This window comes from Wyeomyia smithii, chromosome 3 (assembly GCF_029784165.1).
Source record: "Wyeomyia smithii strain HCP4-BCI-WySm-NY-G18 chromosome 3, ASM2978416v1, whole genome shotgun sequence".
Lineage (NCBI taxonomy): Eukaryota > Metazoa > Arthropoda > Insecta > Diptera > Culicidae > Wyeomyia > Wyeomyia smithii.
Window position 1 is genome coordinate 269336731 of NC_073696.1, and position 24388 is coordinate 269361118.

The window sequence follows — 24388 nt, forward strand, 5'->3', positions numbered from 1 at the left end:
AAGACTCAACTCTTCGGAATATGGAAAAAGAACAAAGTTCAAAGTCTTCAAACTAGTAGACGGAAGTTGACATGACGTGATTTGATGCTTTATTTTTTGGCAGATTACTGAGGGATTAAATTCATGCCAATGATTCAAAATTTTATCCAAAATTACTGTTTATCAGATTATGCAAATAGCAAATGCTTCTGTTTAACATAAACTGTGCGGTTCTATAGGAGAAAATGAGCGGCAGTTCTTGCCACCGCTGGCTAACTGAATAATTCACGCGGAGAGCACGAATTTTAACGAAAGAATTCCCTCCAAGCTTCTGTTTGCTTGCGCGTGAAAGCGTCGGCAGAAAAAAAAAACACACCTCAGGACATTCTCTCTGGTCTGGGTTCGGTCCATTTACGACGCGGCTGGTTTTATTATTACTTGAAAGGTCCACCAATTCGTTGGTACCCACAACTCATCAGCCTGCACGTTCCAGCATGTCGTTTGTCCTTTCATCCCGACTGGCAATAGAATAGCGAAAAGCACTAAAGACAGGCCATAGTAAATACCGGAAACGTTCGAGTCAACGGCTGAGGCCGGCAGAAACCCGATGGAAAATGGCATTTCTAAACGAATGGGCGGAAAATAAACACTTTGTGAGCTCTTGGGGGCAAGAATATACAACTTAGCGTTGCCATTCCGTGTTCGATTTCTGGCACGTTTCCAGTGGACATTCACTTTCTGGCTTTATTCGTGACACTTGGCCCATAATAATCCTATCCCGGAGTGTTTTATGTACTGTTACTCGTCGTATGCTTGGACCAGAGTGTCTTTCCAGTTTCGTTTCCACTTCGGCTGTTCTATTAAGGACCATCTTATATTTACGTTGTACACGGTTCCTCCATCTAGAACCAGCTCGAAGCGGACGCACGGTTTCCTTGCGGAACTTCTTCCTATGGTTGTACCCGGGAGTATATTATTATTATTATTATTGCCATTCCGGAAATCGATGTTTGCTCTGGTTTTAGCATCTTCACTGGCACACTCAGCGATTTGTGATTTCCGTTTTTGCTGCTGGGCCGGGAATTCCATCGTGTTTGCTTCTGGTTCCGCGCTCGAGTTGCCGGCAATTTTCTGTTTTTTTTTATCATTATTATTTATTATTTATTTCATTTCTCTGTTTTGATTGCATTATTTGCAAACATGGAAACAGGAAGATCGTGAGTGCGAATATAGTGTAAGCGGAAAATGGATTTTTTTCGATTCCAAAGAAATTTTTCTTTTCTCGCTGTCTTCTGGTACGGGAAAATTTCCGGGTTTCGCTGTGCAGAGCACGTAGCTCGGGACGGGATGCAGTAAACAAGTTGGGTGAATGTTTTCCGGAGAATGTAATGTAATTTAATGATAAATTATTCGACGAGCGCAAGCAATATGATACGTAATATGATTTCTTTGGATAAAAAAAAAATTCATATTCGATAGATAAGATGCTAATGCTTTCGCATAACATGCATAAAAATACAACTATTTTTAATTCATTTTCAAATTGTTGTTGCAAATGTTTGCAGCAGCGTATTAAGATATACATAATGCTTTTCAAACAGCTTTTGAATCAATTTAGAATTATTTTGCAACCATTTCAGAATCCTTTTGGAATTGTTTTAGAAAATTATTAGAATCATTCATGAATTATTTTTGAATCATTTTAAATGTGTTTACGAATCACTTTAGAGTCATTTCGAAATAAGTTTCATTTTAGAATCATTTAAGTAACTTATTAGAATCATTTCAGAAACGTTTCTGATTTTTTTCAGAACCATTTTTGAATAATTTTGGAATCATTTTAGACACATTTTGGAATAGTTTTGAACTATTTTTAAATCGAAATAATTTGGAATCCTACTACAATTATCTTAGCATCATTTTAAAGTAGTTCTTGAATCACTTACAAATCTTTTTAGAATAATTAACGGAATCATTGAGGATCTTTTTAGAATCATTGAAGAAACTTCTCTGGAATCATTTTAGATTTATTTTAGAATCGCTTTAAAATCGTTTTTCAATTATCATTTGCAAATCATTTTAAAATATTTTTGAATTAGAATTTTTAGAATTTTCATTCGGAATAATTTAGGAGTCTTGCTTCAAGATCATTTTAAAGTAATTTTTGAATCATTTGAAAACCTTTTTTAAAAACTTTTTTTTTAAACGAAACTTTTTAAATCTTTTCGGATTCTGTTGAGAATCTTCTTAGAATTGTTCTAGAATAATTTTGAGATCATTTCAGAATCCGTTTATAACAAATTTAGAATCATTCTAGGATCACTTTAGGACCATGAGCAATTCTCGATGAAACCGTGACACGAGGTCTTTCAAAATCAGAAAAAACCGGTTTCAAATTTGACACCACCATTGGAAAGCTGATAAAATTGCGTCAACATTTATTCATAAAATTAGATGAGCAACGAGTTGCCACTCATATCACTTTTCGTTCGAAGTCGAGCTTTGCACAGTTTAACGCATGACGCACAATTTCAGGATCATCTTAGAATCATTTTAAAATAATTATTGGATTATTTGTAAAATCTTTTTGAAAATCATTGAAGAAACTTTCTAGAATCATTTTTTATTGCTTCAGGATCATTTGAGAATCATTTTAGAACCATTCTACAACCATTTTTAAGCATTTTAGAATCTTTAGAGAATCATTGAAAAATCTTTTTAGAATCTTTTTAGAATCATTTTAGAGTCTGTTTGGAAATATTTCGGAATCATTTTAAATCGTTTTAGAACCAATGTGAAATCATTTAAGGATAATTTTCGAATCATTTCAGAATCGGTTAAGAATTATTTTAGAATCATGTTTGAACCATTTTGAAATCATTTCTGGAGCATTTTATAAATTTTGAAGGATACTTAAAGCCATTTTGGAACTTTACAATCGATTGGTCGAGCCGTCATGCAAGCTGCGCCCCTCTATTTCTGGTGCTAGTAGGGTTGCTGAAGAGAGGGGTTCGGATAAGTTTCTCACAACGTGACGGACCCACCGCAGCCTATTGACTTTCGCCTGGTGTGACACAGGGTTCTTTCCAAGTAACGCGTGCAGCTCAGGATTAATGCTTCTTAGCCATTCTCCGACGTCTTTCTGTACTTCACCGTATATAGTCCGCAGGAGCTTCCGTTCGAAAACTCCGAGGGCGTTTGAGTCCCTCGAGAAGTGCTATAGTCTCGATTTCGTAGAGGACTATCGGTGTACAGAATCAACTTCGTGCGTATAGGCACGATTTTCAGCCTACAACACCAAAGGCGCAACCCAGGCTAGGAATTAGCCTCTTAGCGTCCCAAAACCATTTGATTGTGCAGCATTTAAAATTTTTCTGCCACTCGTGTACGTCTTCTTAGTGTTTGTTCTTCGATTGCGACTAGTACAATAGCTGAAAACATATGTTTCGTTTTATCTTTCTAAGTTGGTGTATACGAGGCTCCTTTTTATCTAAAAGTTTCTCACTAAAGCCTGTTACAAAAAGCAGCAAACGGAAATTTTAATTTCATTTCTAGTCCTAAGATAGTACCATACGGACGGTAAGATCTAACTGCAGCAAAGAAGAAAAAGGCAAAATCACGTTTTCTCGACGAGAAATGACGGCGAGAAATTAAACAATATTGCGACACACCAATGGTACTTCTTAGCACCCCAAAATCATTTGATATTCAAGTAGTTAAAAATTTTCTGCCATTCGCCAAAACATTGCGGATATTTGTAAAACTTAATTTGATCCACTGTGCTATAAAGGGAAATTTAATTTTTATCTATTTATTGCATGTTTTATGGTTTACCTTTTACGTGTTTTCAAAAGTCTTAATACTTAATAAACCCAACTAAATTCAATGAGAATAGAAAGTGATTGAAACCAATCACGGGTGCAGTATTTTCTTATTATTATGAAGCGAACAGCTCCCAACAGTAAATAGTACCCTGTTTCTTGACAATAAAGTCACGATTACTTTTGAACTCATGTGTCGATTAGTACTCGATACGATTTAGTACTCATTTCTACTACTTCAACTGAAAATATGTGGTCGTCCGGTTGCTCTTAGTTTTTTACAAAGGTCATGCCTGTATGACGGTACTTCCTACACAGACGGTAGACGCAAAATTTAGTGCTGAGGAAGGTGATCTACAATCAACAGTGCGTGGTCCACCGGTTTCCTCTGTTGTTTCTTCGGCAGAAGGAAGAGTGTGAGATATTTGAAGCTCCCGTGAATCAACAAGGCTCAACATTTTGAATAGTACAATAGTTAGCATGATATAATCACATGTTTCTGATTTAAAGGATGCATAGCTAATTTGTTAATCGATTGCTTTAAGAATGAAGGAAATTCTTTGGAACTGACTGAGTTATGAGCATTTGAAGGTGACGCTTCCGATGTTTTCGTTTTTTTTATTTGCACCCCTATGTTGCCGTAAGACGTAATTCTACGTCAAAAACGGCTCGGCTTAAGCCAAGGCTTTGAAATGCCCCGGTCGGAAATGGCGATGTACAACATAACCTTTTTTTTCAAACTTGTGCTTGAACTTGTATTCTTTGGTCATCCACCGACACCGTGTTTTAACCGTCTCAATCTGCTCCTCCGTGTACTCCGGCGACCTCGTTTTCTTCCTGTAGACGATTCCTTCCATCTTGAGGGTCCGATGGATCAATACGTGGGAGCAGCCATATTTCCGACCGGCGTCACGCAGGCTGGTTGCGTCCTTGTTGTCAAACAGCTTCTTTAACGATGTCTTCCTCTGCTTCCGACTTCTGACCTTCCGCTCTACGTTCAGGGAACCCAGAATACGATATACCGTACTGACAGGTACATTTTCTTCCTTAAAATGTGTCACCGTGAACTTTTTTCCTTGCTGGAAATGCGTTTCGTAGAACCGTACAATGCGTTCGCGGAGCACGTGCTGTTTCAACGCCATCTTTGCTTTGACTAAATTCAAACTAGCAAAACCATACACGCCTACTGTTTCTAGGGAGCCCAAAGAGCAATTTTCTTGGAGAAAGAAAATTTTACGCTCTGTATTTGAGTTACTGAAAGGTATTGAAAAAATTCTCATTTTTTATTTAACACCCGTTACATTAAAATATAATTTACACTGGGTATAATATCGTGTAAAAACCTGGTAAAAATACCGCTGTTTTAAAAGGTCGTCGTAAATAATACCGCGTTATTTGGAAAAAAGCGTCCTATCAAAACCGTGTTATTTGGAAAACTGTAGTAAAAAACAACCACGTAATTTGATTAAACCTGAGTGTACGTTGTCAACTTGTTCCTATGTTTTAACGTAGAATTACGTCTTACGGCAACATATATAGGGGTACGAAATGAAAAACTGAAAACATGAATTGACTGTAAAATAGTGCGTCAACAAAAATAGGGAAAATTGTTGTTCTGTGTTATTGTAAAACGCTCAATCGACCAATCAGAACTGAAAAGGCCTTCTTTCATCCAATGCTTAAGTCTACAAACCAGCGGCGTAGCCATATTTTACCGATGAAAAAATGTAAGTATGTAATGATAGTAGTTCATGAAAGTGTCGGAGTCGATTATTTTTAACCAAATGTCGCAGAAATGCAAAAGCTCGATATCTAGTGTTGTCTCGAAAATCAATTTTTTTTGGAAAAAAATCGACTTTTTGGGAAAGGCTTAGCCTCGAAAACTTTCTGACCTTTACCAGGGACTTGTGATACATGAGACTCGAACGTGCGGAGAAAATGACGACCAGCCGGAATTAAGTCTGTTATTTTAATTTTTAATACCAAAAATACCTATCGTACTAAACAGAAACAAGCCTTTTTTCCGATTCTTTCGCCATACCATTTTTAACTTTTTAATTATTGGCTTTGTCCCTGTCACTTATAGCTACTAATAATGGATAACTTTTCGCTTCTTTTTTCTCCCATGGGAAACAAGGTGTTTAGTATCACCACTTTATTGCGGCGAAGGAATATAGGGGTAAATATACTATTTCAGACTATGCAACGGAAGGTCTTCCTGCCTGCGGAATGAAAAATTGTGACTACAGCTGCTACTGGAAAGTGGCTGTTGCACAAGTTGCACAAGCTTGAGAACTTTTTTCGAGAAATATTTAAGACCTACCGCTGAACAAAAATCGGAAAGTCGGTTTCTTTTTGCATTTTACTCTTCATGTCATGCTATAAACAACAATACGAATGTTGCTGTCAAATTGACCATTGACTAAACTAAGCAACGGTTTACTTAAACAGCACGGGCGTTGCACGGTAAGCGGTATCATTAAATATAGAAGGAAAACATGGCATCTTTTAGGTTGTTCTTATCTATTCTATCTCTTCAATAGCCTCTCGCACTCATATCCCTATTACAAGGAAACCCGCATTGTGACGTGGGCGCGGTAAACTACTTTTGTCTTGTCCTGTTTGCTCTATGACAGTCATTGATTTGGGTTACTCTTCATTAAACTGCATCTCTCAACAGTATTCTCAAAATCCACTTTTTTGAGTAAGAGGAGGATATCCTCGATACGTGATACAAACGATTTGACTTTTGATGTTATTGTTTTACTCGTGGAGTAAAAGACACTTTAACTCTCAGTAGTCACGTATGAAAGCTAGTATGCAGAAATTTTGTTTTCATTGTATAAACGATTATAACAGCAAGAGAGAGGTTGACTTGCATCCGGCAGAGCAACAGTTGATTCTAGACCAGCAAGGCTGAGCAGGCGATTATTTCGATCGCAGCGTTCCACAGCAGACGAACCAACCGGCAGACCGCAGCACTGCGTAGTATTGCTGAACATGTCTAGATTTATTAGTGCTTTTAGCCATTAAGCCTACTGCTAATAGCTGTGAGTGTGATGGTAGCGTGTGTGTATTATCGTTACTATCGTTGCTTGCTTACAGTGTGTGCGGAGCGGGGAATAACAAGTGAATTAGAATCATCCCGTATCATCGGTAAATGACGATCCAAAATCAATGCTTCTCTTCAAGGTTACCAATCAATTAATAAAAAAGAGAGTTGAACGATTATCACTGAAATTCGTATTCGGCTGTCGTATTTCTACGTTAACTTACGGTCGTGTCTTATAAACAACTTCTTCAACTTTCTTGAAAAAAATCACCTTTTTTCCCTAAAGTACCAACAACTATTATTGTTTAGCTAATATTGTGTAGTTTTCGTGGGAAAGAAAGCAGGATTTTAAAAAGTCAGTTTCTTATAGTTTTGAATTATTCCAGAATAATTTTAGAAAAACTTTAGGATCATATGAAAGTCTTTTTTGAATCAGCACAGAATCTTTCAAAAATACGTGATTAATTGTTTCAGGAGTATTATAAAATTATGGTAGAATCATTGTAGAATAATTTCGGAACAATTTCAGATTCATTTTAAAACTATTTTGGAGCAATCTGAAGTCGTTTAGGTTTTAGACTCTTTTCGTAATCATTTTAAAATCGTTCAGGAATCGCTTATAAAACATTTTGAAATCATTTTAGAACAATATTAAAATCATTTTAGTTTAATTCATAAATTTTGTAAATTTTTTCTAGAACCAGTCTAGGGTTTAACTCGAAAAAGTTTAGGATTTTTGTAATTACGGTTTATAATCTCTTTAGCTATTTTAAAATCTCTTCAGAAAACATTTTGAAAATTAGATAGTAGACAACTTTTAAGAGAATGTTCGAACCGATTCAAAACTTTTGAACCTTTGCACAGATTCGAATGACACCCCCTCATTTGTGTTGATGATACTTCACAGCCAATTTACAGATTTCAGCATATTGTTCCAAATACCGCATGAAACATCTCTCGGTCTGAGCTCTGCTGTTCTTCGGCGCAACAACATTTAAACCGACTCATTTTCCGCCAATAAAAAAAGAAGACAGCCGAAAAGTACCACTGGCTGGCAGCTGCTCCCGACAGTGTCACCATGATTCCTGGGAACCGCTTCCAGCTGCCGGCAGAGGATCACATTAACTTCCGGCAGCTGGCTGTCACATAAATTCCAGATGTGCAAAGCGATCTCGGTTACAACGGTTTCTGTCTGTGCTTGCCTCCCCCCCGGACGACCGAACTCTGCTGCTGTCGTGATGTGCAGTAAGGCGAACCGAAAGAAACATGATTTCAGCGGAATCCAGCCCGTAACAACGACAAACCAGTTTTGCTGTGAGCAGAAATATTCGAATAAACAACACTTCCCGTTCCTGCAACTGACAGCAGGGTTGGATGCTTCCGACCGTTCGTTTCGGTTGCGACACAAAAAGCAGTGTAAGAAAGCAGACACCGAAAATGTGATATGCTTACAGTAAAAAAAAATCAGCTCCCTCTTCCTGTGTGGGTTTTCCGGGAAAAGGTGTGGGAGAAAACCACATCCTATTTTCATGTGTATGATGATAGTTACGGGATCGCTCCTGTGAACGTAATTTTAGGTAAAATAAATTGGCTTCAGCACCGAAGAAGATTTCAGTATATCGTCCTCCCAGCTTAGTCTATCTTTGGTTGGATGGTTCTTCTTTATATTCCGGTGGAGACGGCAAAGCCGTTAATTATGGTTTATAACAATGTTATCCTGCAGTTGCGAGCAAAGCGCCGGATCAGCTATTATGTGCCGGTTATGTGTACATGTGCTATCGCTGCTGGTGGCATCGAAGCCGAAGCTGAGCTGGTCCAGTTTCTACCGAAAATAAGCTCCGGCGCCGGCTTCCCATCAGGCATGGCGTAAATATTTTATGCAGATTTCACACAAAAACTAACTCCGCCCGGAAGAGAAAGTTCTCTCGGCAAACGATGCCAAAGTTTGTATCATGCGAATCGTACGTGAATATTGTATGATCTTTTTGCCCACAACTGCGATATTAGGTTCGGCTGGAGTACGGACCACTTGGTAATTTGGTTAACACACTAGAATATGTTCTTTATTTATTTCTTACTTTTGTACTGAGTTGAGTTTCGGAAAAACTAAAGTGAAACAATGGTCTGAACAGGCAACACAAACATACGAACATCTGTGACATTGAAATTCTGTATTTGAGTGGCTGCCCAGTATGGATCCAACCAAATTGTGGAGATTTTATGGTGGCAAGTTTTCCACATTTGCGTTGATGACACCATCAGATGTCAGGTTTTCCAAATGACACAAAAGATAGAGCATTATGTTGGTACGCTGAACGCTTGGGTTTCAATAATCTGACAGAATTAACTTAATTGTGGCCGGGTTTGTTTTGCACATTTTTATCAGTTTTTCGCCAACAAAGCATATTCTTCTCACCGCGCCGGTAATTGTGGAACAAAGTGCCGCAGGTAGCAGCTGTATAAACGCCCCGTGAATTAACACAGTGCTTTCTTCACCAAGCAGAGCAAGGAAAAAAAAGATGGCAAATGCGGTCCGGGAGAGAAGCGCCAACTTTTAATTAATGTAAATTAACTGTCGAAAAGTTTCCTCCTGGCACCTTTGCAGCATTTAGAAGAGAGCTGCATTCTGCTGTACCTGCTTGCCTGTAGTGCAACTATGGTATCACTTTTTCTACCGGTGCGAAGCTGAAGTAAAAGTTTTAATTTGAGCTTCCTGCTTTTACTGCTTATGGTTGCAGCTTTTTGCTGGGAAAAATCCAATCTGGGAAAAGATGCATTTCCCATTACTAGTGATTCCACACGAAAGCACACACGAGCTATTGGTCTCTGGCATTAGCCGATAGGATTGGTGATGCGGAAAATCGAATAAAAACTTTACCATCTTTCCCACCACCACCCGACCAACAGATGCAGTGGACCCAGATCAAACGAACGAAAATCTCGTTATCATTTGTTATGATAGGATTTATCCTGCTGCTGGTTGAAAATCGTATGGAGCATGCTTCACAGTCGGGCAAACATATTTTTACTTTTATCCTGTAGGATGATTTTAATTGCTTGATTGGACAGCTTGTTTAATTTTACTAATTTACAGTAAATGTTTTGTTACAATTATAATATGAATATTAATACTGGGTACAATACATTGTATAACAAAATTCATGAATTAATTACGCCATTTCGGTGAAAACCGACCGTTTTAATACTGCGTTAGAATATCACTTTTTTACGCCCGCGCTTGTCAAACTTCCAACCTAAACAGCATAATAAATTCTATTTTATCATCCATTAGAACTTTTAAAATTAAGTCCCGAAGTTGGCGAATACTTTCCCACGATATGGCTCACTTGTAGCGCGTGTTTCACCCAGAACTCTTCGGTGTTTTTTTTTCTCTCATTTCACTGTAAGCCATTCTGACAGCGAATTTTGCCGAAACGCTCGTTCGAAATTAATTACAGTTTGAGTTTATTTTTTAAGCCTGATGGCTGCAAACAAAGAGGGAAAGATACACGATCGTATTATTTTGCTTTATCCCCGCAATTTAGTGTCAAACTTTTACCAAGTGGGGAAGGGTCATAATAAAATGGAGCATCTTTAGTAGAAACTGTTAAACTTTCACGCATTGCACCAACTCAAAAATTGTTTCGAAGGTAGGAACACGGATTTGAACAAGCGACACTTTGGGATTGGGATTTTTTTCCAACTGTAAAATGGAAAATAACTCTGTTTGAAAACAAATAACTCCGGTGCGCACAGACAAACAATTCTAGCTGTTCCAAAACAATTTTTCATTTCGGAAGAATAGTGGCAATGCTGCTTGCTCGAATGGAACGGAATACATTCCCGTCCCCTCTCATCACTTGGCACTGGAGTGCGGAAGTCAAATGTTGCGGATTACAGCCGTCCTTTAAATATTTGTTTCCCGCAATTTTCCCAGCAGCGCGCGAACGTTTCGAGCGGTAATGGAAGATAAAATTGGTTCTTCCCGCCTGCCGTCGCGCGAAACGAATGACGAGTACCGCATCAACGGGAGGGCGACGATAAAAAGGCGACAGTTTCACAGTCAATTTACGATGGAAATGATATTGAAATGTAACGCAGACTCCGTAGTTTGGGTGCTTGGAGAGAAGTTTGGCAGCAGACGAAGGAGGTAAACTGAACGAAAATGTTATTGAATTTAGATGGGTAACTTTGCTCTGATTGTTGCTTCGATTATTAGCTTTGGTACGTTAAACAATTGAATTTTAAATACGTATCGGATTGAAACTGTTTGATATTCCATTTACCTCAAATAGCAGCATCACTTAGCATGAAGTGACCCTCGGATTCTATTTTATCAAACGCTCACCATCGTGGGACGACGAAGGGCTCTGTAAAACCCAAATTCATCTCAAACAGTGCCACGATTGTATCACACGATTGCACCATTATGATGCATTCCCCTGTGGTGGCCACGAACATGATTTCACCATTAATCGTCGGTGAGTCCTCGACTTGCGGGAAACTTTTGCAGTGCAGAGCAGAGTAATCGAAAGTATCTTTCTCCGGTGCTCTCTGCTTTAACGGCACGAGAAGCACGTCGCCCCGCTTCACGCATCCCACATTCCTGCCTGTAGCGCACGGACCCACGATGCGATGAGTTACTGCCGTTACGTGATCGAGTAAACTATCGCAAATCAGTTTGACCACCACCCAGCGGACCTCGTTGCCCAAATGTAACGGTGGCAACAAATTGCTGCTATTAAAAGTGACTACATCTTGTTTTGATTAGCTGATAAGCGATGGAAATTTCTTTGTGCGTGCGCGCGCAAAGCCGCTACACTATTAGCGCGGATGTTTTCCTCAATCAGCAAGCTTTCATCGCAAGCGGTTCCGGCAATCTTGGCCATTCGTCATCTGTTGCGAGAGTTTGCGTAGCATGGGAGGGGTGGTTTCTTTTAATATTTTCAAGATAAAAATAGCGACACAAAAAAAAAATGCGTTTATGCAAAGGAAAGTTTGGATGTGAGAATCGGTTATATTTGGCAAACCCCTTCTAAAAAATCTAACGCAGGCTCTGGGTGTCCGCTTTCAGACCGAGCGTTCGGCCTGGAGCCGCTCCACCCCACCAGGAGGCTAATTCACCTCAATTTACCTTGTTGAAATTTACGCCACTGCATTTGATCGTGTTCATACTGACTCGTAATTTGCCTGCTGCGCGAGGGAACAAAGAAAATCAGACGCATTTGGTTTCGCGCATTTGTACCACACAATGTTGCCTGCGGTGAGAAGATCACTATCGAAAAGAAAGTCGTCGGTCGCTGCGCTGGTCGGATTTCGAACAATATGATTCGCAAAATGCACTCAGAGCCAGCCACAAGCCGCTGCGGTCTGGGCTGGTGAACAACCTGTCAATCCTTCTGTCAGGTGGAAATAAAGTGGGTGTATAGTCCGATTCGAATCGCATCTCACTTTGTATTCGACTTGTGCGCTCGCCTTCACTTTGCGGGTACGTAGGTACTTTGACATACTTCTTGGCGAGCGAGCGAGCGAGCGATTGATCGAACCGACCGCAGACAGATTGAATCGTCACTCGAGGACAGGAGCACACTTCAATTATAATGCACTACAAAATCGCTGCCGCAAATTGGGTCGATCATCATCTGCATCTGCACTGGTTTCGATTTAACTCGAATCACATTATCCAATCAAATTTTTGACGCAAATGCCGTCAATTGGATGAGAGGAGCTTGGGGTATATCTTTTGAGGTAATCAGATCGCATTTTTCTAAACTTGAATTTGTTATTTTAAACTGAATTGTTATTTTATAACTGCTTCAATCACAGCCCTAGAGGAGTGAATTTTTGTGTCTCTAATGAGCCAATGCAGAAGCGACGAACCTCACGAGCACTTACTGTGCGGCATTTTGAAGCATTTATGCATACATTAGGGGCTCCAAAATTCACAGAAATGGGTAAAAAGCTATAATCTTTTTAGAGCAACTAGTTTGACTAGATACATAAATCGATCGGATCAAACCGATGTAGTTGTATGACGTGGGACCATCATCATCATATTTTACCAAGTTATCAATAAGTTTATGACTGATGGTTTTGGTTTTCGAACAATTTTAATTTCACATTGCAGCTGATAAGCGAAATGTAAAATTTGAAGGGAATTCTGCTTTGAAAATTCAAATGTCGAAGTCTCCACCAGTCGTAATGCATGCTATAACATGTTCATGAATGTGAGACCACTAACACTTACACTGAATTCTTTTTTTACGCGATTTGTTTTTACGTGATTTTATTTCACACGATTTTTATACATGTAGCGGAAGATTTTATCAGAACGACGCGATCTTTTTTTACACGATTTGTTCAGAACTACGCGAATTTTTTTGCGAGATTCTCTTTTTGTCTACCGAAGTCGTAGTTTATACTATGACAATTTCATGAATCGCTTTTTAAAGAGTGTTTTTTGTGTTCTTACTGCATTTTTGATGTTGTTTTTTTATTCCACCCTGGAAAACTTTAGGAGTTTCCGTCTTCTATAATTATATTAATTTTAATTTATGCCTTTTTCGCTTCAGTACCATTTTTCTTTAATTCCAAAAGTTTGAATAATAAAGTAACAAGTATAAGAAATGGATTTATGACCTATTAACAACTTAAAAAGCGCAATGGGCGGAGCCAACATAAAAAAAAATATTTTGCTTAAATGAATTGTTCACACAGCTTATTATGATCCAACCAATTTAGACTATTTTCAAGGTACAACGCTTTTCATGTCACATTTTTACCATTAATATTACATGTAATCATAAATAATATATATTTATCGAAAAGGTTTATCTGTCCAGTTTACAAAAATAACAATTTATAGCAAATCTGACGTAAATTCATTTGAATATATCGTTCAAATCGTAAAAAAAAATCATGATCGGACCAGGGTGAATCATAATCGGACCAAAAAATGTATCATAATCGGACCAGTGTGCTTCTGAGATTTCAAGCGATTTTCCGCTTCGCGTGCTGGGCTTTACATGCACGGTGTTTGGTTTGGGCTTGATAAATTAAATATTTTTTCGTGATTCTAAAATAATTTTCAAATATTTTTCAAATTATCGCGAAAACGTTATAAATTATATTTGAGCTTCCAATACGGCAAATTTGTCTATTCAATTTGTGGGTGTTTTTTCGGTTGCAGTTTCGTTTTACCGATAGCTCACTCCACCAGCACAATTTTGAGAAACAATGTATGACTAACTCGTAGTCCCCAAGTAGTACTACAAATTTCCGAATATTGCTATGCTCTAACTTTTATGCCTGAAGTGCGAGATTAGCCGAATGGTACTTGTTACGAGAGTTACCTCACGGTGAAATATATTTCACTCTCACGCTCACTTCATTTTTTGAGACCTATTTCCGATTCCATCTAAAGGGAAGTGACAAAATTAGCCCCGTGAAGTGAGATTGACAGTGAAGTGAAAATGAGAGTGTGACAAGTAAAATGAGTTTCCCAGCACAAAAATTTCGAAGTCCCAGAATGTCGAGTTTTTCTGATTATTTTTTCCGACCAGATCTCGGCGTTTTACGCAAGTCTAAGATATTTGGTATCAACAAAAATTTCCATATCGACAATTGCATGAACTGTGCTATTCGTCATCAGTCGAAAAAGTGAGACTCAAAACGGTCAATTTGAGACACTACTTCCTCAAGTTCGATTGAGTTGAAATTTTGTATGAGAACATTTTTCGGAGAGACGAATCTTTTGAGCCCTATTGCTAAACGAAATTCAAAGATTAGTTTTTTGCCTTACGTTTTCTTTTCAGCAGCTCAAAAATTAGTTAATTTTAAGGAGAGTCTTGTTACTGAAAAATAAATTCGATATACATATTATCATTAGATCACAAATCAATCAATTTTCAAACCTTTCTCACCTTCGTGAAATCATTTACCGTTCAAAATAATCGTAGAAAAAATCCACGCAAAACGTCACATATTATTTTTCATATATTTTAATAACACTCTCTCGTAAACTGTTCGAAAATTCGCGGGGAAAAGTGCTTCCTAAATAAGGATGACACTGAGTTATATTTTCCCTATTTGAAGCATAGTGGACTATTTATAGTGAAGTTTTATTCAATTTTGATTTAATTTGCGAACCTTACGTCGTTCCTGAGAGGTTTTATTCTATAAAAAATAAGCTTCACCATTTTTATTCTGTTCCAATGAAATAAACGTGAAATCCTTAATTGGGTATATCAAGCATAAGCAAAGCGAATTTATACATTTTTTCGATTTTACACACATTTTACCATATTTAAACACATTTTACACACATTTTACCTATTTCAAACACGTTTGTACTTTCAACATTTTCAACTCATTTGTTGCTCAGCAAAACCTTTATTTAGCTCAGTAATATTGTTGAGTAACAAACTTTTTCCACTAAATTTTATTATATGTACCACATAGAATGACAAGTGAGCTCACATTCCCTATGAAGTTTGCATTGAAAAACAAAAAAAAAGGGACAAAAATTGTCGGTTTTCAGAGATTTACGTTCACACACACTGACGAAACTACCCATGCAGCATCAATCATAATAACCCATGACTTCAGCAGGAAAAAATTGACAGCTCTATCAGTCGAACTCTAACCGTGCTGGTGGAAACAGTGAAGCTACTACGTTCAGAAGTATGCGCGTTTGAAGAACGATACTCCACCGTGCCTTTGTGTACGCCGGATACGTCCATTCCGGCATCTGCAACATCTTGGCACTATTGAACTACAATCAGAGCATCGAAAAAAAGCCCGGTTCTGGTGGGCCGACGATCCTGAGCGACAAGAAGGAGCAAGGGATGCTAAGGAGGAAGACCGGGGAAAGCTGGCTACATCGCTGCGTGCGCTTGGCCGGGAGGTTGGTGTAACCGGTCAATCAGTGCAAAAGTACCTAGCGAACATGGACGCACATGTTAAAAAGGCGGAGTCCCATCCACTGGTGTCGGAGGTGCAGGTAATGACGCAGCGACAGTGGCTGAATAAGATGGTCAAGTCGATTTTCCTGGCGAATTGGGACGTGGTGGTTGTGATGGACGACGAGACCTATTTTCACCTGAATGGTAACGACTGGCGGGGCACTGGAAAATTTATAATACAAAGTGCCTGCCGGAAGTTGTGTCATTTAACAAAAAATAATTTAGGGCGAAAACGTGGTGTTCTGGCCGGATCTGTTGTCGGCCCATTACTCGAAGCGATCGTTGGGGGAGAATAGAGGATAATATAATGTGTAAATATACATAGTACCCAGTTTACATACACGGATCCAAATGACGCTTAGCTTAAAGGTCCTTAGAATAAATAATGAAATAATTGCTTCAATTACACTGGTCAACACAGCCACCCACCAACCCAAAACCACCAACATTTTTTAAGAGACTTAAATGTGTTTTCTAGTAAACATAACGTTGAAGAGACGAACCCAGCGAGCAATTATTAGTTTTAGTAATGGCTAGGGGCACAAAATTTCACAGGAATGGTTAGAAAGCTATAATCTTTTTAGGGCAGCTGTTTAGAATTTTAGGGCTGCACTTTTTTGCTTTTGTCGACCAGTGCTATTTGCTAAAACAATTTTTTTGTATTTAATGAAAAATAAACAAATACAGTCATACCTCGATATAAGGCAACCTCGATTTAACGTAACGCGATATAACGTAACTTTTTTTAATTTCCCAAAATTAAAGTACAACAATTATTTTTGGGGTGTATAATGTTCCGAATAAATGTTTTACGTATGTTTTGAAACCAATAAGTATAGTAAAATGGGGAAAAATTGACATTTAGTTTTTCAATGTTTTGTGACTGGTATTAGGGTGTCCCAAAAAAATCGATGTTGAAAAAGTCAAGGGGCTCAGCCCTTAATTGAAAGATAATGTTATTTATAGCATTTTTGTAGAACATTTCGACTTTATAAAATGTCGTTTTCATGTTGCCCAAACGTGATTTATGAAAAAATGGCTTTTTTAAGCTACAAAACGACCCTTTTGCACTTTTTTCAAATCTGTTCGATTCCTTCATTTTTCCATACATTTTTTTTATTTTTGTGGTGTTGTTATTGAATATTTTGCATGGTTTGGTTCAGCATCGCATTCAATTATTTGACTCACAGAGTCCATTGAACATCATAAAAAAGTAAATTTTTCTCATAATTTTTAGATAAAACCCTTTAAAACACATATAAAAAATTTTTTTGATCAAGAACTGAAAATTTAACTACTAAGCGGGATTCAAGACGAAAATTTACATGACAAAGATCCTTGATATCTTATCGGGGGGCTGAGATATTGGTGATTTGACATGTGATGGAAAACTATGCATTTTGTCAAAAATGCAACTAAAGCTCAATATCTTCATTGCACATTGTTTTTGTTTTGCCGTTTGTGCGTATTATTTCCTAAATAGTGACTCAAATGTTGATTATAGCCATAAGGTATATTTGGAGAAGTTTCAGGATATTCAAAAATGCATCTTTTAATGTAGAAAGATGGGTGATCAATCCACCAATGAGTGAGATGAAAAATTTACTTTTTAATCAGAATAAGATAGACGCAAGGTGTCTTCGACAAAGTATTAGGTTATCTCAAAACAGGAAACTTTACCGAAGACACCATGTTTCTATCTCTTACATATTACGAGCAACATTGAATTTCAAATAGAAGGCAATAAAAATCACAATTTTCGTTCTAACTTTTTCCGCATATTTTTCCTAATTTTTAAACCTTCTTCTAAGTTATCTGCCATCCAAATACGCATTCAATTTCTGAACATTGTTATTTTCTATCTCTTAAAATAAAATAGTTATTTAATATATTTGTTAAAATGCATAGTTTTCCATCATATATAAAAATGCTCCCCGATAAGATATCAAGTATCTTTTTTCATGTAAACTTTCGTCGTAAATCCCACTTTACAATGAAAATTTCAGTTCTTGATCAACATTTTTTTTTATTTGTGTTTTGAAGGGTTTTATCTAAAAATTATTAGAAAAAATATTTTTTCTGTGATGTTTATTGGGATCTGGGAGTCAAAAAACTAAATGCAATGCTGAACTGTACCATGCAAAAAATTCAAAAACAATCCCAAAAAAATAAAAAAATATATGAAAAAAATTAGGAATCGAATAGAATTGAAAAAAGTGCAAAAGAGTGGGTTTGTAGCTTGAAAAAGCCTTTTTTTCATAAATCACGTTTGGGCAACCTGAAAACGACATTTTATAAAGTCGAAATGTTCTACAAAAAGCTATAAATTACATTATCTTTCAATTTAGGGCTGAGCACCTTGACTTTTTCAACATCGATTTTTTTTTGGGACACACTACTGGTTTTGTTTGTCTACGAAAATTGTCTTGAAGGGACATAAGACAGGTTTATATATACTTTTAGGTAAAGGGATATTTGTGCACTTTTGAGTAACCATAAAGAATTTTGCATCAATAAAAAAATATTTTTTTTCGTGCTTCGATACAACGTTACTCGATATAACGTAACGAAAATAGAAATAAAGTTGCCTTATATCGAGGTATGACTGTATTTCTAGAGAAACATTTCAAAATGTCCTATCGGACATTGATGCTAATCAGAGAAAAATGAATTTGAAGTTTTGTAAATCTTTTATAACTACCAATTCTAACAGAAACAAAATTTTATTACGTATTTGATCTTCATAGTAGTGAAACGCACTTCCAGTGCGTTTTTTAACGTTTTTAAGCTTTTTTCATGTTTTATTGATGTTTTTGTCACATAGGACCAATCTCATAGGTCTTGTAGTTAGAATTGGTAACACATTGAACCTTTGATTCAATGGCTACAAAGGCTTGACAAGAACCAATTTATTTTTATGATCAACGATAATCCGATAGGATTGTCATAGAATATTCGAATTCTAGATACATTTCTATAAAAATATTATCAATATTTTTTCCTGGAGGTTTATTTTTTTAACGAGCATTATTCTTGGATCAAATTCTTTTGTATATCAAAATAGGAGTCCATTAGCCACATGATGGCAGGTGGTGAGGGTTTAGTCGTCTGTGAAATGACCGTAGAAGATGAAGTAGGGGTCAAGAAGGAAAATGATAAGTGAAAGCTCATACAAGAGGATTAGAGATGTATAAATATCTGAAATAGTTAAATGATTAAAAAACCAAAGAAACGGTAACAAAACGGTGAATGTTCTATTTGTTTATTAATATAAAATATCGCGAGGGATCAGTGCGTAGTTTCCAATGCCAAATTTCCATCTAAAATCAAATTAAAAATAATAATGTAGTATCTAGTATCTAACAATAAACAAGAATAAACTAGATTTACCAAATTCGTCTAGGCGTTGCGTAATTCGCTATACTCGTGACTATATGAACAATCACAAAAACCAATCTTATGGAGGCAAGAAGCGGAACAGTTATATGTCCCTATACCGTCGTGCGGAACACCTCCATTAGTAGGACGGTAGTGACATGGCCGAAGTTGATACTGAGCCTCGAATGACGACGTTTTATTTATCGATTCCTTCTCAGTTTTCGCGACAAAATTGTTGGAGTAGATCTTACGCGTCAGGCTTGCTTAGAAATACTCGATGGGTCGCAACTTTGGGACGTTGGGTGGGTTCGCCAACTTGGGCACCACATCGATATTCAGCCGCTCCATCTCCTCCAACAAGCGCTTCGAGTAGTGTGTCGATGCTAGATTCGGCCACAACACCGCGTCTTCGGCCTTATGGTATTTCTTCATGTACGACGCAACTTCCGGCAGGCACTTCGTACTATAAATTTCCCCGTTCACAGCAAGTCCGGAGCGAAATAAGAGCAGCTTTGACATCCCCTTCTCGCTGATTGTCAGCTACAGCAGCACCTTTTTGGAGAACTTGGTCTGTGAAATAAACTTCACCTCGGTGCACACTTCCTTCGTGGAGGAAGTACAATACGAAGTGCCCTGCCAGTTGTTTTCATCCAGGGTGAGAGGTCTTGTCGTACATCACCACCGCCACGTCGTGATTTGCTGGGAAAACTGATTTGCCCATCTTATTCAGGCGTTGCTGCTGCGTCATTGCCTGCAGCTCCGCAACTAGTGGACGGGACTGCTGCTTTCTGACATGTATGTTCATCTTCGCCAGGCATTTTTCACTGTTTGGCCGGCAGTAGGGGAGAACCGTACAAGACGCACCAGTTGGGTAAGATGGCCCATGCTATTAATTCCCCAAAATACTTACACATGTGGCTTTTTATGACGAAATTCTTCGCTTTTCTCATAAAAACCCAGCTTCTCTACAGTTCTCATATAAAGACGTGTGCCATAATGACTAAAATACTCAAAAAACTGTGCAATTGGCTGTGGCTCTGTCCAACATGTAATTATTCATGAATTTTATTTAAGCTTTTATGAAACTGACTTGTAAATAATACGAAAAACTATGGTTCCCCTAACCTTTACACTTTTGGCGTTTATAATACTATGAGTATTTCAAATTATTTCACTAACTTTCGTCAACTTTTACCTAAAAACAATCAAAATTAAAATTGGGGCAGAATGCACTATGAAGAGCTTGCAGGAGATTGCTTGACAACTTAGAGCATGTTCCTTTATTTTTTATTTTACTTTCGAGACTTCAAGCGCTTCTTACTTCGCGTGCTGATTTCTGCTAGTGGCATATTAGCCAACTGCTTTGGAGCATACTGACCTTTGTTGTGGTGCGTTTTGGTCACGAGCTTGTTTGGCGGCAATGGTAATTTTTACCAAAAAAGACATTGAAATCAAGTATTTTATAATAAACTTCGTCATAAACATAAAATAAATATGTACTACAATCATCCTACATGTGCAATGTCGCTTTGAAATGATTTGAAGCGCTGTAAATGGCGCAAATGCTTAACTGGTGCGTTTTGTACAATCCTCCCCTACCGACCTCCCGGCCAAGCGCACACAGCGATGTACCCACTTTTCCATCGGTTTTCCTCTTCAGCATCCTTTGGAGCTTCTTGTCGCTCAGGGACCGGGCTTTCTTTCAATGCTCTGATTGTTGTCCAATAGTGCCAAGATGTCGTAGATGCCGGAACGTATCCGGCGTCCACGAACTGCTGCACGATGTCTTCTTTCGACGCGACGGGGTGCCGTTCTTCGAACGACCACACTTCTAAACGGAGTAGCTTCGTTGTTTTCACCATCACGGTTCAAATTTTTCGAGTTCGACTGATAGAGCTGTCAAATTTTTTCTGTTGACTCATGGGTTAATATAATTTATGCTGCATGCGTAGTTTCGTCAGTGCGTGTAAAGGTAAATCCATGAAAAATGGGCAATTTTTGTCCATTTTTTTAAGGCAAACGTTATGTATTTCTAAAGCAGGTATTAGACGAAGCAAATATTTGCTATTTGCCTCTCTCCTAGAAAGGTATAGCAATCACTGGAAAAACCAAAGGTATAAAAGTGGTCCCAATGGCCGAATGTCATATACCACTCGACTTCTTTCGACGAACTGAGCATTTTCTGTATGTATGTATGTATGTGTGTATGTGTGTGTGTGTGTGTGTGTGTGTGTGTGTGTGTGTGTGTGTGTGTGTGTGTGTGTGTGTGTGTGTGTGTGTGTGTGTGTGTGTATGTATGTGCAACTTTTTTTTCTCACTCACTTTTCTTAGAGATGGCTGGACCGATTTTCATAAAATTAATTGCAAATGAAAGGTCTAGTTGCGCCATAGGTTGCTATTGAATTTCATTGTAATCGGATTTTTAGTTTAGAGGTTATGTATCAAAATGTAAAAATCACGAAACATCAATATCTCAGAAACCATACAACCGATTTCAATAAAACTGGTTTCAAATGATAGGGCTGTCTCCAGAACTCTTAACTTTTGAACTTCGTTATGATTGAACATATGGTTCAAAAGTTATGTGAAAAAAAGTTATCCTGTGGTTGTTTAAACTTACTCATTTTTCTCAGTGATGGCTGAACCGATTTTGCAACTGTGTTCGTTGTTCATGAAAATGTGAAATCACATAATGAAAGTTAACATATTGACTTTCTCCTAACGATCACTGGCTAATTAAAAGGTAGAAAAGTGATCCAAATGGCCGAATGTCATATACTACTCGACTCAGTTCGACGAATCGAGCATTTTCTGCATATAAGCATGTATAGGTGTATATGTTTGTGTGTGGGTGTGTACGTGTGTATGTGCACCTTTTTTCGCACTCACTATTCTCAGAGATGGTCTGACCGAACAGATTTCAATGAAATTAATTGCAAATGAAGGTCTAGTTACCCTATAAGATCCTATTGAATTTTATTGTAATCTGATTTCTAGTTTAGAGGTTTTGTATCAAAGTGTAAAAATCACGAAACATCAATATCTCAGAAACCACACATCTAATTTGATTAAAATTAGTTTCAAATGAACGGGCTACCATAAAAACCCCTAACTTTTGAATTTTATGAAGATTGAACATGTGGTTCAGGAGTTATGGAAAGAAACGTGTTCTGGAGACTATTTAATCTCACTCATGTTTCTCAGAGATGGCTGGCCCGATTTTTATAAAATTAGTGTCATATGAAAGGTCTTGTTGCCCCATAAGACCCTAATGATTTTTTTTTTCAAACGGATTATTACTTTGCCTGTTATGTTTAAAAATGTGAAATCCAGCTATGAAAAGAAACATATTCCAAGACAACTTACTTGGACTCACTCATATTTCTCAGAGATGGTTGACCCGATTTCCACAGAATTAGTATCAAATGAAAGGTCTACCTACCTCATAACTCCCTATTGAATTTTGCAGTAATCGGACTGTAACTTCGTCTGTAATGTATCGAAATGTGAAAATCACGAAACTTCATTATCTTAGAAACTACAAAACCGATTTGAACAATATTGATATCAGATGAACGGGCTCGTTAAGGGTTAACTGATGAATTATGATTGAACACGTGGTTTCAAAGTTTGGCTGCCCCATACGTTACCTTTTCATTTGATTGTAATCAAGCTTAAGCAAGCGTTATGTTTTAATTTGTAAAGCAACGAAAGTCTATTATCTCAAGTACTGTACTACACGACTTATTTGAACATAACTAGTGTCATACAAATGAGTCATCTCTCAAACTTACAAATAACAAACTTCATAACAATTTGATATGCTGTTTAAAAGTTTTGAAAAGAACAGAAATTCAAAGACTATTCAACACTTTACCTGCTTCGATCAATATATATGGCCTCAACATGATTTAAATGTGGTATCGTACTATCTGAACGTTCCCGGCATCGCTCGTGATCAAATTGTTCGAAATTAAGAGTCATTGCTTTTATTTCGCTATTTTTTAAGTACTAACATTACGTCAAATTTCATATTTTATACTTTAATTACAACATCAATATTTTAGAACCCAAAGATTGGATAAACATTTATTGGATTTAAGCATTCATGTAAATCTATTCTTACAAATAATAAGTTTGAATGAGAAAGGCTGAGTCTGACCGCTAGGTGGATTAATTTAGGTTTTTTAATACAGATTTTATTTTGTGCAAATAAAAATCGTACCAAAAATAGCAAATGTTTGCGTCGTCCAATACCTGTTTAAGACACTGGGTGTCAAAAAAATCGATATCGAGCATTTCTTAAACTTGTGCTTTTTTCATCGATCAAGGTTGTGAAACTTTAACCGCTTTGAAAAACGACTTCCCGAAGTCTGATTGAGCTGAAATTTCGCATGAGGACTTCTTTTGAAAGTGAATCAAATATATCCTCTCGCTAACAGGAATTCTCAACTTTGTTTGAAGAATATACTTTTGATTTTCAAACAAATTTTTAGACCAGCAATGCTTTATGCTGTACCGATCAGGTCAAGTTGCTGTGTAACAAGGAAGAAAACGCTTCAAAGGATTCAGAATGAAATTCTGAAAACGATTTTTTTAAACGTTCTTTATGGTTTGATACACTCGCATTACATAGACTTACTGGTGTTGAGACATTACAAGCTATGTTAAATTATATTATGACCAATTTTCGACCAAAATCGTTGCAATCCTCAATTGCTACAATAAGCTTACTTTATAGCCAATAAGTGTTGAGAAGTCACCATTTGTGATTGGCCACGAAAACTCATTATTTACTAATATCTATCATAAATACTTAAGCTACTAACAAACCCCCATAAAAAAACCTTTGAACTCCATTTGAAATGGAAATCATCTCGAATCTATTGGAAATGTATCTGGCTCAGTTAAAATGTGTCGTGCCGTGCCAAATATACTATTATTGATTAAAAATCAATTGGGAAGGATCAGGAAAGATGCTATTACTTTTGTTGTTATAAATTGTTTTTCACTGTACATAAATAAAGTGACTTTAATTTGCGCGAAATTTCACCGTCATATTTTACATAAAATTAGTATTCATCGCGTACACCAGTGGGAACGTACCTTGCAATTTTCAAATTCAAATTCCCACGAAATCGAAAATGCTTCAACCTTTCCCCCCATGGCGAATTCAACCGAATCAGTCAATGTTC

General features: G+C 37.4%; 1 protein-coding gene across 5 annotated transcripts in view; it reads left to right on the forward strand.

Moving 5' to 3' along the window:
• LOC129732516 (uncharacterized) overlaps positions 1-24388 on the forward strand; it is a 188306-nt gene that overhangs the window by 19604 nt on the left and 144314 nt on the right. The gene's annotated exons all lie outside the window — the stretch shown is intronic.